Source organism: Alligator sinensis, unplaced genomic scaffold (assembly GCF_000455745.1).
Source record: "Alligator sinensis unplaced genomic scaffold, ASM45574v1 scaffold758_1, whole genome shotgun sequence".
Lineage (NCBI taxonomy): Eukaryota > Metazoa > Chordata > Crocodylia > Alligatoridae > Alligator > Alligator sinensis.
In genome coordinates, this window is record NW_005842457.1 from 489,368 (window position 1) to 507,638 (window position 18,271).

Sequence of the window (18,271 nt, forward strand, 5' to 3'; positions counted from 1 at the left end):
CGCGCCGCGGCCAGGGGCGGGGGGTGGGAAAAGGAGGGGGGGGGGGACAGGTGTGTGGTGGCCCCCCCTCAACCCTCCCCACAACTCCCTCACAAACCCCATACACCCACCCACAAACCCCACACCCCCCACAACCCCTACCACTCCCCAGACACCCCACATCTCTCCCCACACCCACCCACACCCACAAACCTCCCCACCCCCATGTCCCTACTTACCTGGGACAACACCCAGAGTTGGGTCATAATGGAGCCTTGCCCCGCTCCTATTTGCCCCAGCACACCGAGGCAGTGTGCTGGGGCAGCAGGAGCACCATAGAGATACTCTTGTTGGATGCCAGAGCATCTCTCTAGAGGACCCAACCTCCAGTTACCTCAGGGCACGCTGCAAAAATGTGCCCTGAGCCACTTTTTTCTGCAGGGTTTTTTTTTTAAACCTGGATTTCAGGGTATCAAATTTGGAGCCTACGCTACAAATATGCAGTACAGGAAACATTTTTGTGATCGGAGTATGCCTCTTGCAGTCTCTCAAACTGGTTTGAGATGCCACAACAGGCATGTGCATGCTTGTCTGGACATGCCCATGGAGATTTTCTGCAGTTCAAAATTTGGCAAAAGTTGGACAGATTTTCATGGGGGTGAGGAGTGAAAGGCACCTCTTTGTACCCAGGATGATTCCTCTACTAAACAGCATTTTTTTTTCAAACCTCAGAAGTGACTGATCTGTTAAAAATTGTCAAAGCATGGAAACACTTGGCAAGCCATTAATTTTTCACAGGTCCCATTCTCAAAAGTGGCGCACAGTTTTGCTCAGACTTTCCAAAAGAATTCAATCTAAGCCAAGGATGAATAATTTCAGTTAAATGCTCGTGCCCTTCAATGCTGAGCACAACTCAGACACAGTACAAGATCAGGGCCCTTTCAATCAAATGCTAACCTGGCCTCACCATTTTTAGATGGTTAGATCACAGTCTGGGGTAAAAGAGCTCCAAACTATAAAGAAAATGTTAAGTCCTATATGTATAGAATTTGTACCAATATATCAATAAAGGTATGTCTTTCTACCCAAACAGTGAGGCCATGGCTATACTAGTGCAATGAAGTAATAGTGCCAACCCCTTTCCAAGTCCACTGCTCCAGTCAGGGAACTGGGCCTGGGAGCTCCCTGTTGCTGGGGTAGGGGGACATTGTCCCCACCCCAGCAGCAGGCAGGGCCCCAGGGGCAGGGAGCAGTGTCCTAGCCCAGGCCAGGAGATAGCTGTCTCCTGGCCCAGTGCTCCCTGCTAGCACCCAGGGGGAGTCTTGAGCTCGCCCTGGTGGCGGTGGAGCCCACTGCAGGGCAACAAGAAGTGGGAGCAGTCTGCTGCTAGGAGCAACAAATCTGCTCCCATGTCCCTGCATGTGTTGATGCCTGCCCGGGAGCATTTACTCACAAGTAAACTGATCTCAGATCAAATAAATGTGTAGATGTGCCCAATAGGTGCATCTATATGTGCATTAATACACCTTTTCTAATGTGCATTAAATTTAGTACATCCAATGTGAGTATCTCCAATTTAGTACCTCCCATGTAATGCATTTGCATGCTTTTTAGTGGTACTTTATGCACAGTAGACTATTTTACTGTGCATTGACATAATGTCATGGTTTTTTCGTGATGCTTTAATGTGCAGTAAGATAGTCTACTGCACATTGAAGCACACATGTAGATGCGCCCAGTATCACCAGTTTAAGGAGAGAGAAACAGATCAGGACAACATAACTTGCCAGGGTCACGCAGAAAACCTGTGAATAGAGCCTAGATCTTCATTTGTGGCTCTGTCCATTAAGCCACATATTCCCTAATAGCCAATTCCACTATATTTTTATAATTTAGTCCTGTGAGTTTATAAAAATAAATTACACTGCAGCAAATACATGTTTATTTTCAGGATAACTGCATCCACATTTGGGAGGTTAAACTGGTTCCAAATTGGTATAAATCAAGAGATACAGAGCAGTGTGCAGACAGGTCCACATAATGTGTTGCTTTGACCCGACAGTATCTTTCTGCACACACTAACTCTGAAAGCCTGGTACTAAATATTACATTTATATCATCAATATATCTCTCACTATGCATGGTGGGAAAGGTAGCTTAATTTGCATTTCTATTCAAGACCTTATCTGCTAATTTCCATTATAAGCATAGGCAATTTGATTTCTTAACATGTACAAGTACAGACATGGAATGCTATTGAAATGCAGGTGTTTACCTCACCTTGCAGATGTGAGCCATGTTATAACATACACTGACAACCGAAGACAATGGCCTTCATTTTTTTACTACTCATCATTAATGAAAAGGCTTCCTCCCCAGATATTGTGAGTGGCAGGAAGCAGAGACCCATCAATCAGAATGTTAAAAGGACATTGTCAATGTCATGTTTCATTCCCAGCTCTCTATCACTTTGAATACAAAAGCAACATTCAAATTAAAATCCTGCTATTTACAAGATCTGAACTGGGGACCTGCCCCCTGCATGTGGAAACCTAGGGAAAGTTATGCTACTGTTTTCCTGTTAAATCACCAGTGAATACAAATTATCTAAGGTCTCCTCTTGCCACCTTGTGTTTCTACATCAATCTTAAACATCATCAACAGCTAGTAGGTCAGATTGTACACCCAAGTCAGTACTATAACTCCCATCAACTTCTTCAATGGAAGCAGGATAAAGCCATTGTGGCAGAGCACACTCAGTGCCTGCCTTGGCACTTTAAGGGCTATTAAAGCAGTTGGCAGGGCAGCTGGCAGGTGCTGGCTAGCCCTAATGAGCCAATCACCTGACTGCAGAAGGGACCTAGAATTGGAGGAGGGGGTTGAACTGCCTCCATTATAGATCAAGGCCCTCAGGGATGTGGCAGCAGTTTGCTGCTGGCAGCTAAAGGAGTAACACCTGGCTGAGCTTCTGCTCAGAACACCCTGGAGGTAAAAGCAGGAGCTACAGGGATGGTAGGAGGCTCCTGGTCCTGGGTATGACTGAAAACTGCACCCTGCTGCGGAGGGATGGCCTGGTGGAACTTCCCATGGTGGAGCAGTCCCCCAGAAATGCCAGGCCAGTTGCCTCCCCTGTGAAAAGTGGGTAGGGGCCCCTTATAATTCTAGGTCAGGGCCAGGCATGTCTCTGGACACCTGAGCCCTATGGGGTACTAGACTCCATTAGAATGTAGGGGTCAGGCACATCTCTGGGCACCTGAGCTCATAGCGGGGTAAAGACCCTGGTTGCCTTGGTGGTGGGGCATAGTAGAGTAAAACAAACCCTGGCCTGCATAGAGTAAGGTGCACAAGGACAACCCAAAGTGTTGTGCATACTAGATGTAGAGTAGGGCTTGATTATGAGGGCCTGAAGAGCGGCACTGGAGGTGTGCTGAGTAGGGGGTGTGAGAGCAACCTGAAGTACAGCAAATGGGCCAACCCCAAAGAGAAATTCACTTAAGGCTGAAACCCCAGAGAGGGGGGGCAGTCAAGCCCAGGTAAATCTATGGACGCCTGGGGTTAAAGTTGGACCAGAGGCCATGTATGCAATACTTATTAAAAATTGCCAGTGTGAGAGTTCACTGACCTTATGCTCCAGTGGGGAGTGAGAGTCCCAGTGAGATGCTGGAGCACTGGTCGCAGTGTGAGGCACTGTAATCATTTGGATGCCATCTGCAAGGCATGGAACACGATAAGGGAACATCGGAGTCATGTTATTGCTTGAATATCGGGCATTAAAATGGGCAGCCTCCCATAGTTAACAACAATTTATTATACAACAAGTCATGGTAGGCAAGATTTTGGGTGGGCTGCCCCAGAACAGGTGAGCGGGCTGAGAGTTTCCTGGTCCTGAGTAGTCAGCCTGTTACAGCCATGCATATGTTAGGTGTAGCAGCTTCTGAACTTGTGGGTATTTATGCTTGGTGATTTTACTCATCACCAGACAACTAGGTCATTAACCTCTGAGATTTCTTAGGCTTTCTGCATCAGTCAATGAGAGACAATTCATTACAACCTCTTTTAAAATCTCAGTTTTCATAGGTTTGTAGATAATGCAGACTGAAAAGAGAGGCAAAGGGTAGGACTAAGTATTGTGGTCTAGAATCACAGGCTCTGTGGGTGTGTCTACACATTCATTAATGTGCTATAGTTACTATGCATTAAGTTTAGTACTTGCATGACCAAGTACTAAATCAATGCAGAGTAACTGATGCTACTGCTCAGTAATGCCAGCCAGCACATGGCTTTTTACTAATGCTAACTGCATAGTAGCCTAATACTACTGTGCAGTAGCATATTAGCATGGGTTTTGCCCAGCATGCTCCTGTGCAGTGTTATTATGCTACATCTACAGTTGGTAGGTTGGTATCTATACTGGGCTTACCTAAGGTCCCAATGGGATGCATATTTGTATTCATGTCCTTTATCACATTCCAAACATTTAAAATGCATAGAGAAATTACTCTTCTCCCCAACCCCCATCTCGTTTTTTTGGCAATTGCTGTCATTGCTACAGGGACATGGCAAGATGTATGACTGGAAAAGTGGGGAAGGAAGATAATTCGCAAAGAATCTTTGTCTTAAGATATGGTTCACACAGTGGGAATGTTTGAGAATCTCTGATTTAAGCAAATCAAACAAGACAGAGTGGAAAAAATAGCAAGATCTGAGATAAGGACTTCGAAACACAAGATGGTTTCACTCACATTCACCAGCTTTGAAAGGATCGCTTTAATTTAGGAATGGAGATTCACATCCTGATGTTGCCTCTTGGGCTAGAGACAGAAATGACACACAAACCAGTATAAGTGATCTGAAACCAGTTCAAAACTGTAACACAACAGAAGTTCAGTGCACATAAACCACTTTCAAAATAGTCAAAACTGGTTTAAGATAAACCTGGATGGATCTAGTATCAGACTTAACTGATTTGGGTTAAAAAGTTTTATTGAAATTTTGTCCCAGTTCACCTCCAGATTCAAGTCAACTCACAGACCCTCAGCATCCCATGATGCTTTGCCCCTCCCCCACAACCTTCCCCCTTGCAGGATGGATATGCTAGCTTTGGACCAAGCTGTCTGCTCTAGCTAAGAAGGGAGGCATGCTCCAGCACTCCCCGGTTCTGGCCTGAGCCACTGCAGGCATGTGGATACATTTCTGGAATCAAAAGTGAATGTCTGTTCATTTGTTTATCAGTTCAATCTACACAGCTTAGACTAACCTGCGAAGATTGAATCAATTCAGCCTCAGGCTTTTTGACTGTCTGTGCTTAGCCTTACCAGTGTAAACCAGTAGTAACTGCATTGAAGTTAATGGAGTCAAAGAGATGGAAAAGTGATGTAAGAGGAGAATCCGGTTTTTAGACTTTGAAATGTGATATTTAAGAAGTAGGAACAATCATATCTTTTTTGAGAGTCAGACTGATATTGTTGGAACTGTTTGCCCATAGCTGGTGAGGTTAGAATATTTCTAAAATATGTATTTGGTACAAGTTAAAAGTTTCATCAGGGTTCAAACACCCATGTGCTTAATGTTGTGCGCACACAATTATAAAATAGATGATGTCCCACAGGGCTTATCCTTTCCATATTTTCTTTGAAAGACCTGGTAAGAAATACCTTGGTCAAGGGAGTGTTCTATAGTGGAGTTGGGTAAGAAATGTTTTTCTCATATCCTGAAAGTTTAAGGGCATTTTTACATGTGCTCTGGGGGGTGGAGGGATGCTTTAATTAGAACAACTCTTGGGGAAAGCGCCTACAGCAGCTCATGTATCAGTGTCCCCGCACTTCAAAATGGAAGCAGGGGTGCTTTAACTAAAGCTCATTGAACAAGCTTTAGTTAGAGCCCCCCTGCTGCTTAGCATACCCCATCAGACTCAATTAATCAAGTCTGCTCCAACGTACTGTAATTACTGTGTGTTGGAGCAGCTTCCCCACACATGTCCATGTACCCTAAGATTTCGGTGGGGGGGTCCCTCATCCAAATCAAAACAAATACTTGAACTCTTAAAATTTTTCACAAACTGGTCATCCAAAGACTTGTGAATCAGATCTATAGAAATACTTCAATTATTGGAAAATGTTTTGTTCCAGATTCGATATTCTTGCTTGGGTTTATCCTATTGTAAATACAAATAAGCTAAAGATTCCAAATAAAAAGTCACTTCCAACTGGAAAATGAAACTTCTCATTTCTAAAATGTCGAAATAGGATGTATGAATACTTTCAAGGTTTTTTTTTATTTGGGAGATTTGGCAAAACTGTATCTTTCCTACAGTTTCAGTCTTATTAAATTAGCATTTCCCAATGAAAAAAATCATTTAGCCAGAAAATTTCCAATCAACTGTATTCTGTGGCTTTAACAATGTTTTACTTTTAGTCCCCTCCATTTGTTTACCTTCATCTTGAAGAGTTAGCATTTTTATGGACATTTTATTTTAATCAGGTAAGAAAATGAACATTTTGCCATCAAAGCAAAAATAAAGAAGAAAAATACCATTATTGGTATAGAAGATGAAGGAAACAACTAGGTGTTTCAGAACATAGGAGTGGTGACACACTTTTCTCTGAGCTCATGATGAACTGTTTTTTTAGTGTTGGCACTCAGTAGGTGGAATTGTTCTCTGAATCTGCACTGGCCCATGGCTCTGGGCCACTGCAGTTTTGTATGCTGTCTCAGAGGAGACGTTAATTCAAGATCATGACCTCTAATGTGCATTCAAGACCCCGTGATACATTTTGCAGTCAGCCTTGATATCTTGGCCAAATTCCAAATCAGCTAATAGCAGACTCCATCACTTTTTCAGTGGTATGCAGAACTCTTCAGCTTCTGGTGTCTCATTCCCATACAGTATTGTTGTGTATTGTTAAGCAGCTGTCAATTCAATTTCTGATAGTCCCAGAAAAACTTTGCCCATCCCAGTCCCTTGGTAAGATATTTGTATATCATGTTAGAACACGGCACCACCAGCATAAACTCTTAGTGTCTGATTATTTCTTTGGTGATTGCACTATTAGAAATCAGCTTTTGTTGTTTTTTTTAATTACAAGATCAAACTGATGTCAAAAGAATTGTAAGATAATACACAAAGGATCACTATGTCACTGATATTTTGCAGATCATTTCTGCCCCCTTCGCCTCATTTGTGGCATAACCAGTCTTAACCTTGTCTTTCTTTCACCCAATCTTGATTTTTTTTCTTCCATCTCTCATATAGCATGCTCTCCTGAAATATATTTATTTGCCACTTCCTTTTCCTCATTCCACTATTTTGTAAAAACCTGTTCCCACTAAGGCAAGCACAGGAAGCATGTTAATTTACTCAGGGATGAATAAGCACAACATCATTGATACATTCACAGGCCTTAACCAAGTAACAGCCTGAACTTCTTCCCATAACCTTTACCCCTTCTTCCGTAAACATTTGCTTATTGCCCTCACCCGTGAGATGATGTCTAAAGTTTAAGTTGTGAGTACCATAAGCCACACACTTCATATTTCACTTGATCTGTTGAAGGACCTGTCACTGTAGGTAGAATTCCTTTTTCCCGCTAAAATATATGTGTGGCTGATGCAGCTTTTAGGCATTTAAGCCACCCAATAGCAACCTATTTTAACTCAAGTAATAGCTTCAGTCTTATATACATATGCATACACATCTGCCTAAAGTTCCCTACTGCACATGCTTAGAAGTGATTCAGTGCTGCACTAAGGTGGAGTTTTACATTCCATTGCAAAGCATTTCTACTGTGGACATATGGAAAGCCTAACAAGGAACTGTTTGACACTTGTGTGCATGTGTGTCCTGAATTTTGCCCAGCAGCCAGAGCACATGCCCAAGAAAGGGAAGACCTGGCTTCAAAGCCCACCTTCCCTGGGGGCATAAGTGCCCAGGCCTCCCATATCACAGGACAGTAATCTAACTACTAGGTCACAGGCCAGGTGGGACTGAGAGCACCTTCCTCTTGAGACTGGGCCACTGAGAAGCCAAGGAAAGCATCTTGGGGACAGAAATAAACAAACAAAAGGGAGACTGATGCTGTAGGGTGAGGAAAGTGGATACAACCCTAGCAAAGGAGGGATGAGCCCTTCCTTCTCATGGTATTTGTATATTCTGCATTACAGGAGTATTGGGAAAACTGCATAAAAGGCATCTGGGGCAGACAGCAGGTTTTCTCACATGGTGCTCTGCCTACCTGAAATAACTTGGAAATTCTATAAGTGGCGTTCCTCATTACAGGACTTCTTCACGCAGGAGAGTACCTTGGAAGACATGATCCAGAATCTCTAATAGGAAGGATTGTGTGCCTGTGTTTGGAGAGAGGAAAAGAAGGACTGGATTTTTCTCAAGGTCTCAGACTTTCTTTATAGAAAATAAAAAAAACCCGTGTGTGCTCACTACCCAGTCTTCTCTTCTCTGTTACTAGAGTACCCCACTTTACAAGACATCAACTGATTCCCTCCACTGTCAACTCCCTCCTGAGGTCACACTTCTCCCATGACACCTCACACCACAAATCCAGCTAATCTAGACAGGTGGAATGAGAGTCCCTAGGGCTGGTGATCAATTTGTTTTTAAATCATCCTGCTCATTGCAGACTCATTGCATCCCCTTCAACTTGGTCCCCTGCCATGGATCCCTTCAACAGTATGCGACTCCAATGAAGCAGATCTTGTCTACTATTACTAAAATGTGCTGACTTACAATGGCACAGCCCCAGCTATACATCACTATGTGATGCATTTGGCATTAAAATCATTGGATAAAAGGAATAAACAGCCTTGGAGCAAGGGCCAGAAACCAGACTCCGTTCCTTCCCTCCCTGGGCCACAGAATGAGGCTTCTGACTGCTTTCTCACTCAACTTCTGATCCCCTGACGCTTTCCCTCTTGACGTCCCAGTAGGCCAACTTCAAAAGAAGGTGTATAGAATATGCCCACAGCCTTATCTTCCCCATAGCTTGGGGCGGAGAGGCAGGTAGGGTACTCTGCTAGGACATTGGAGGTGTGGGTTCAGAAGCCTGCCTAGAACTCAAGTTCTAGGCAAGTGCTGTAAACATTAACCTATTTATATATCGAGATGTAGATCCTTAGGCTCCCTGTATATCTGTCCTGTTACCAGGACAATTAAAGCTCTGCTGCAATATATATGCCTTACGAGGGAGGTAGGATTCTGAACAGCCGGATGAATCTCAGCTCAACTAATTATTCCCCGCTGGAATGACTGAGAGAGCCAGGCACCTCCTATGTAACTAATGATCTATCTCTGGAGGAACCTAAGTGCTGCTTACTGAAATGAAAGGACAAGACAAGGTAGGATCCACCTCCAGAGGTAAGTGAGCTGTGCATATGCATTCAATGAAAGTTTAGGAGAACTATGGGCCAGCTTCTATTCAATTTCTTAGGTATATAAGTGGACATAGGTGCCTGTGCAATTCTATCGCACTCTACTTGAGTCCTGAAAAACTGTTAATACAGAAGGTAGATAGGCCTGTCTCTTTTTCACTGCTTCTTTGTGACTCAGTCTTAATGGTAAGGTGATGGATTTTTACAAAAATGAATTAATTAATGGATTTTCATGGACTTAAACTGGATGGAATAGTATGGCACTTAGGGATGTAACTCCACTTACATACCTAATACAAATAAGGTATTTATAGATTGGGGCGGACAAAATCAGATCTGACCCACCAAGGGATTTTATCTGGCCCATGGTGGGAACCTCAGTCCCACCCAGCCCAGATGCAGGGGCAGCCTGGGCTGTGGCACATGCAGCCAGTCCTGCCACCCCTAGGCACGCAGAGGGGCTGGGGCAGCATGGTGGCTGGACTTGCTTCCCAGAAGTCCTGGAAGCAGCAGCTCCTTAAGTCTGAACTGACCCTGCTGCCTGGGCATCCCAGCAAGTCCACCCTGCACCCACTGCCAGGGGCAGGACCCGCATGGGCAGGGCACGCAGCTGGGTAGATGGGATGGGATGGGATGGGATGGGATGGGGCCACATGTGGGCAGAGAGTGGTGTTCAGGAGCAGGATGGGTGAATGAGGCCAGATCACAGGTCAGTGACAGCATGGGGCTGGGGCCAGGGCAGAGGTGGGGCTGCAGATCACAGCTCTGCTCCGTGCTTGGCTGGTATGGGGCCATGGGCTGGCAGGGAGCAGCATTTGGGAGTGGAATGGGCAGGTTGGGGCTGGGATCATAGGGCGGTGACAGAGCAGGGCCGGGGTCCCTCAGTCCAAGCCCTGACCCCACCCATCCATCCCACTCCCAGATGTCAGTCCCTGCCCACCCACAGCCCCATCCCAGCCAAGCATGGAGCAGAGCTGTGATCTACTGCCCACACACCCCAGTGATGGGTGCCAGTTCTGTGGGCAGGGTTATGTGGGGAGCAGATCACAGCTCTGCCCCAGCCCCTGGCCTACCCTGTTGCGACACAATCCTGGGGTCTCCCTGGAGACTGGCGAGGGCCTGCACTGGCAAAAATGGGTCCACTTAGGGAGTTTTGGTGAGCTGCTGCACCCAGGGGTGAGGGGGGCGGAGGGGGCATGGGTGCTGACCTGGCCTAAGCTCACCAAAATTCTCAGTGTGGCCCATGAGCCCAAATAATTGCCCACCCCCTGTTATAGACTAATATAATCAGCGATGCATACATTTTCCTAAGCCACAACTCACGTTATCAGTTACTATGAATGGACATGCAGAGAGCAGGCTATCAAATAGGAGTGATTTAAATACAAAAGACAGGAAACTAGAGTTAGGGGAAAGGGAGCAGTGCAGAGAGAAGTGGGGAGGTTGAAGAGAACAACAGAGCAATAAAGCCATAGGGACATGAAAGCGAATTCAGATAATGGGGAAAGAATCCACAGTCCCTGTTTAGACTGTACTTATTATAATCCAGTCTGTGGATGATTTCTTGTTCTGCAATTGTGCAGTCAAATCAATTTTTAAAATTCCATTGTTTAAAAATAGCTATTCTGAGGTCAGCGATAGAATGGCCAGGGGGGCTGAAGTGTTTTGCCACAGGCTTCTGTGTATTTCTGGACTTTATGTCAGTTCAATGTCCATTCATCCTGTCTGGAGTACTGTGTTCATCTGGAGTACTGTGTTCAGTTTTGGGCCCCCCACTACAGAAAGGATGTGAACAAATTGGAGAGAGCCCAGCAGTGGGTGATAAAAATGGTGAGGGGGCTGGGGGACATGACTTATGAGGAAAGACTGAGGGAACTAGACTTATTTAGTCTAGAGAAGAGGAGACTAAGAGGGGACTTAATATCAGCCTTCAACTACCCAAAGGTGGATTTGAAAGAGGATGGAGGAAGACTGTTCCCAGTGGTGGCAGATAACAGAACAAGGAGCAACAGTCTCAAGTTGCAGCAAGGGAAGTTTAGGTTAGATATTAGGAAAAAATTTCTCACTAGGAGGATAGTAAAGCACTGGAACAGGTTACCCAGAGAGGTGGTGGAAGCTTCATCCTTGGGGATTTTCAGAACTGGTTAGACAAAGCTTTGGCTGGATGATCTAGTTGGGGATGGTCCTGCTTTGAGCAGGGGGTTGGACTAGATGATCTCCTGAGGTCCCTTCCAACCCTCCTTTTCTATGATTCTATGATTAGGGTGTGCTTAGGATGAGAACAGCTGGCATGGAGACAGCTGTAACAGTTGGTTGGCTTCCAATACAATTTGGTGGTGATGTGACTGATGCAAACTTTCATTGTGGTGTCTAAGAAATTAATTTCCTGGGTGGAGTATTCCAGTCAGTTTGATGGTGGAAGTTGTTAAAGTCCTGGTAGAATTTCTCTAGAGATACTCTCCCCTATGTCCATAAAATGATGGTGTCATTGATATATCTTAGGTATATCAGGCGGATTGGAGCACAGCAGTGGAAGAAGCAGACTTCAAGGTCTGTCGTAAATAGGTTAGCTTACTGGGGGGACCTTACATGTGTCCATGGTATTGTGGATTTTTTGTGGGTATCTGGAAGCCCCAAATCTGAAATAGTTGTCTGTAAGGACAAAGCAGGAGAGTGTGATAAAAACAAAAGCAATATCCTTCTTGGGAAATAATGTTCTTTTTAGCTTGTAGTCTGCCCTGTGGGGGATATCGGTGTACAGAGACGTGGATAGAACAGAATCTGGCTTCAAATAACTAACATCTTCTTCCAGTTCCTTCAGAACCAATTCACCATTGTCTTGCACCTCATGCAGTTGCTTCCCCCAGAGAAAATGAATGCTGCAGGTGTGCAGAATCCAAGCCTTGCACCTTCTGTCTATGGGGTAAATGACTGTACACTGTATGGGCCAGTGGAGATCAGGCCCACATTCACAGAGGACACAATCCACCGTTTTCTGGCAACCCTTTTATGTCCTCTATTGTGTACAAGAGGGCTAGATGACAGAAGAAAGTCCTCTCCCACAAGGGACTCCCTTTATGATGGGGGTATTTGAAAACTGGGGCAGGGCAGATGACAGAGACAATGTGTAGGAGTAGGAGGAAAAATGGTCAGGGCATGATTTTATCCTAGACATTTTGCAGGCTTGAAGTAGCAGCCCTTGACACTGAGGGAGTAAAGTGCCTCCTTATTGTCCCTGCATGGCATCCTGCATAAGCACAAGAATGTACCCAATCCACAGATTCCCTCCTCTGGGACTCCCTTTCCACTGCCCTCCATCAAGCAGTCACATAAGACCATAAGAACTGTCATTTACTGGGACAGACCATAGGTCCATCTTGCCCAGTATTCTGTGTCACACAATGGTAGGGAATGGATGCTAAAAGGGAGAGTAAACAGGGTATGACCAGGGTTTTTTCCACTATTCCTCTCTCTCATGCAGCATTTATGGTCTAAGAAGTTCTAATTCAGAGGCTGTATCCCTTATTCTCACTCCTTTCCTCCAAGAATTTGTCCAATACTTTTTTTGAATCTGGCTAAACTGTCAGCTTCTACAACATCTGGTGTCAACAAGTTCCACATTTTAATTACACGCTGTGTGAAAAGGAGCTTCCTCTTGTTGGTTTTAAACTTACTGCCTGCTCATTTCATTTTATGACCCCTGGCTCTTTTATTGTGAGAGGTAGTAAATAATAAATCCCTATTTACTTTTTTCCACCATTTAGTATTTTATAAACCCTTCTCATGCCCCCCCCCCCTCAAGTGTCTCTTTTCCAAACTGAATAGACCTACTTTCTTTAGTCTCTCCACATATGGAAGCCCCTCTGTACGGCTAATCCTCCTTGTTGCCCTTCTCTGGACCTTCTCTAGTTCTTCTATACCCTTTATGTGGTGTAGGGACCAGAACTGGGCATAGTATTCAAGGTGTGGACACACCATGGATCTAGAAAGGGGCTTGATGATATTTTCAATCTTGTTTAGAATTCCCTTTTTAATAATCCCTAAGATTTTGTTTGCCTTTTTAACAGCTGCTGAGCACTGAGCTGATGTTTTTAGCAAACTGCCCACAATGACTGTCAGATCTCTTCCCTGTGTGGTAAGAGTTAATGTAGAGCCCATCGTAGTGTAGATATAATTTGGGTTATTTTTGCCTGGTACGTCACTTTACAGTTATCTACATCAAATTTCATTGGCCATGTAGATGCCTGCTTGTTCAATTATGCCAGCTTCTTCTGTAGTTTCTCACAGTTCAACTTGGTATTTACCACTTCGAATAATTTTGTGTCACCTGCAAATTTAGCCACCTCGCTACTCACTCATTTTTCCAGATCATTTATGAATATGTTAAATAGCCCTGGGGGACCCCACTATTTACTTCTTTCCATTCTAAAAATCGACCATTTATACTTACTCTTTGCTTTCTGTTGTTAAACCAATTTCTAATCCACAAGTGGACATTCCCTGTAATCTCATGGCTACCTAATTTAGTTAAGAGCTTCTGATGGGGTCCTTATCAAAGGCTTTTTGGAAGTCCAAATATACTATCTCAGCTGGATCACCCTAATCCACCTATTTACTGACATCCTCAAACACTTACATCTGTACAAAATGTTACCACATGCAGATGTGCAGCGTTTGTTATTCTGGAAGTTAGAAAAGTCTTGCTTTCACTCACAAAATGATCTGACTTCATCCAGAATTCACGAAGGGAGAATGCATACACCATAGAACATGGATTTGATTTATACAGTGGCAGTTTCAAGGAACATGCTACAATGAGATGGAAAATGCAAAATGACTTTGGGTTCATCTCATACGTTGATCAGAACTTCATGAGCAATCAGCAGATGCCGTGATAAAATTTATTGTCTGTACTCTGACCAATCACTGTAAAACCTGAGGCTAGTAGTGAATCATTAGATCGAGCAGCTAAAAATGGGAGGTATTTTATGGGCAATTCTGAGTCTATTTAGACAATGAATATTCATGGTCTGTCTGGGTGATTTCACATTCAAGCTTAGATAATACAGATTTATGCTCACACACAACAATGACTTGTGAATATTTATAGGCTAACACCTGGACATTATCTGACAAACCATGAATATTTATGAATACATCATCTGAATGAAAGAAGAAGGGCTCCACCTGAAAACTGAACTACAGTCATGAGAAGCTAATCTTGAATGTCCATTGTGGCTTGACAACAGTATGCACAGCCAAGGATGAATGAATAAAAAAGCTATAGTTAAGGGACAGGAAGACATCAAACATTGGTGAAGACATACAGCACTTTTCATGGAGGGTTGCTTGAAAACTTTCCATCAAACCTGCTATTTGATGGAAAACTTTGTTTTTGATGCAACAAAACTTTTTTTTCTGAAAAGTTCCATCCTTCCATGGCAAATTTTTAATTCCTCACCAAAAACCAATGTTTTCCAACAAAATATAAACATTTTCTGGAAGCTAAGAGGTATTTTTGACTAGCTTCTTGTAACAGGGTATTGTGCCCTTTCTGGGTGCCTATACATGAGTTCAGAGGCTGCTCTGATGTGATGTTATTCCAGCGCATCGGAGCAGACTCAATTAATTGAGTCAGCTGGAGTGCGGTAATTACTGCGCTCCAGCAGCCTCCTGTGTCTCATATATCAGTGGCCCCGCACTTAAACATGCTGGTGGGGGTACTTGAACTAAAGCTCATCAAACAAGCTCTAGTTCAAGTGCCCCTGCAGCCATTTTTAAGCGTGGGGACACTGATACAAGAGACTCTATGGCACTTTAATTAGAGCGGCTCTCAGAGCTGCTCTAATTATACTACTCCCTCCACCCCCTCACCCCTCCGAGCACATGTAAAAGTGCCCTTTAGGAACAGGAATCATACTCTAAGACAAAGCCCCTTTAGACATAACTATCTGAACCCTGTAGAAGGGATCATCATGCCCGGCTAGGCTGAGATGGAGATGTTGTCTGAGAAACACCTGATTCTTGTGAGGGCTGGAAGACCTCAGTTGGAACTGTGAGAGTAAGCTGGTTTCTGGGGCAAGGGGATTCAAAGGCAGCTGGTCTATAGAGCATAGCTGCTGAGAGAGGATGATATTTTCCAGAAGCCCTTGGATCAAAGAGAAGGGGGCTTTGGATGAACGGTGAACTGTATTGTATTGTTTTGTTTTGCTTTAGTTTGATAAAGCTGTCAGTTGGCACGTCTACATGTTCATTAATGCTCAGTGGTTACTGCACATTTAATTTAGTACTTGTATAATCAAATACTAAGTAAGTGTGCAGTAATGGAAGTTAATGCGCAGTAGTACCAGTGAATGCCTTTTAAGTGACACTACTGCTCAGTAGCCAAAAAATACTTCGTACTATGAATATGCCCAGTATAGCCAATATATGCCACCCTGAAGAAAGGGCATGGATTGACTTCAGGCTAAGGAGACAGGCCATCAGCCCATATTTTCTCTTTCAACTTTACAGTGAAATGAAAACAGTCTGTTTTGAGCATGCTTGAAGAACATTAAGTGCCTATACACGTAAGGATTTTCACCATTTAAAGCATTCTAAAGCCGTCACTTAATACACCTGGGTGACATTTGAATGTTTTTAAAATGATGGAAGTCAACTTAATTAAACCTCGTTGTATGTGTTTAAATGTAAAGCAAACCATGGTAGTGCATCTCAGCCTACCTAGTTCACCTTTATTGCATGTGTATTTAACTGGGGGTTTTCAAAGTGGTAAATTGCTACCACCAAGTATAGCTAGCTCTGGAGTCTGGTATCAGCATACCTCAAAGCAATCTCTGGGCCCCACAAAAGAGGGCATGACCCCCAGCAATGCCCCCATTCCCCCAAGATCCCCTGTACTCAGGGGCACAGTGGGGGATACTGCCACACCTCCCAGTCACTGCACTGCTCTGGGTGAGTTACAGCTGCATTGTGCAGCCTCAGGCTGCATTGTGCAGCAGCCAGTGCCTCCTCCCTCCTGCCTCCTACTCTGCAGAACTACAGCAAGGCACAAAACTCACACCAAGTCATGGAATGTCTACTAAGTCTTAAGGCACTGTACCTAAAGCTCTTTAAGTAAAGCACAAAAGTTACAGTGCCTTTGGAAATGCCTACCATGCACATGTGTAGGCACCCATTAATTCCACCCCCCGAAGGCTGTGTGGAGCCTACCTTGAGTGAGTTTAGTGGTCTCAGTTCAGTATATGTTAGACACCACACTCAATGCTGTTAGCGCCAACAGATCCCCTTGTCTGCAAACTTTCCTTTCAAAAGCCTAGTGAAATTTCTGTGCACTATCTATACAATTCCTTAAGTCCCACAGTAGGAACATAATTCCACAGGTTCCCACCAAGTCAATCAGTTTCCTTCCTCTAATCTTACTTCTCCTCTATTCAGCTAGTTCTTTCCTTCCATTCTCCCTCCCTCCTACTCCTTCAAACTTAGGGTAGACTCCTTCTCCTGATTTCTGCCCCACTTTTCCTCATCTTCTCCTCCCAGCTGATCAACACTTGTTCTCTGCGGACTCTCCATTCACTTCTCCATTCAGTTCTCCATACTCCACTTCACTGGAGTACCTCTCCTAGAAGAAAAGAGGAACTGGAAATCAATGGATGGAAGGATGTTCAGAGACAGCACTGACTGTCAGGCAAGGGGATGAGTCTCACACATGAGCCCTGCAGCTTGGCTGATGAAAAGCTATGCCCTCCATTTAAGACAGCTAAAAATGAGATCTGGAAGCTGGAAATGAAACTCAGTCCAGAATGGGATGTGAAGGGGAGTTAAACCAGCAGGTAAGGAACAGAATGAAAAGCTGAAGGATGAGCAGATCTGCTAGTTATTCACAAGCATCAAGAATTGAATGACCCACAGGAAGTGAATTCCCCTCTCCCTTTAATGATACCCTGAATGCCATGATTGAAGCACATGCGCAAGGCAATAAGTAAGAAAGATTGCTTGGACTGACCCTGTCCATGTTATACCTGTCCTATGGATAATTCCAGGACTATGTGCCTGTCCATCCAGCACCAGATCCATTCAAAGAACATCTTGTATCCTATACCACATTAAGGGAAACATAGAAACATGTATTCTAACACCACTGGTAACTGCAAGGTTCCCCTTATGTCTAGGCTCAAGGCTTAAAGCTTGGGTATTACCTTTGACGCTTCACTCTTCTTCTGGCTTTATATCCAGTCTCTAAAACTAGTCACAATTTCCTCTTTTATAAATGTTGCTCTTTCCTTCTTATCTCTACTGCTCCACCCAATAATGAAGGTGTCAGTAGTTTATGACCTACAAATCCTCCTCTCCTGTGTAAACCATTGCTGTTACCTGGGATACAGCCATGAAGGAAGGTTGGTTCTTTACAGTAAGTAGGCAAACATCAATTTTAAATTAATGAGGATTGCAGCTGGCTCCCATTACAAACTCTTTGACCTGTCGCTATACATCATTTTCTTCTTATTCATAATTGATGAAGAGGCCCCAGAGAGTTCTCTGTCAGCCAGTGTTCACCAGGGGCCAACAGCACAGCAACCACCAAAGTCTAAGTATTACTTGCAGCTACAAGAGACAAAACACAAGGCTCAGGACATGTCAGCTTGCATTTGCTTCTGCCCCATTGCACTGTATCATACCTTTGAAAGTGATTCAATACAACTCGTGGCTCAGGGGAGCCTTAGATAACTCATTCCCCAGAATCCTCACAATCCAACAGGCGCTTCCTATGGACCAAGGTTGTCTCTATAAGCTGCACAGCAGATTCCTTGACCCAAATTCATGGAGACAGTTGAAAGCTATAGCAATTGAAAGTAAAAATTCACTACAGGCCAGGGAATGCTATGTTTTACTGTCTCCCCTAATTATATCC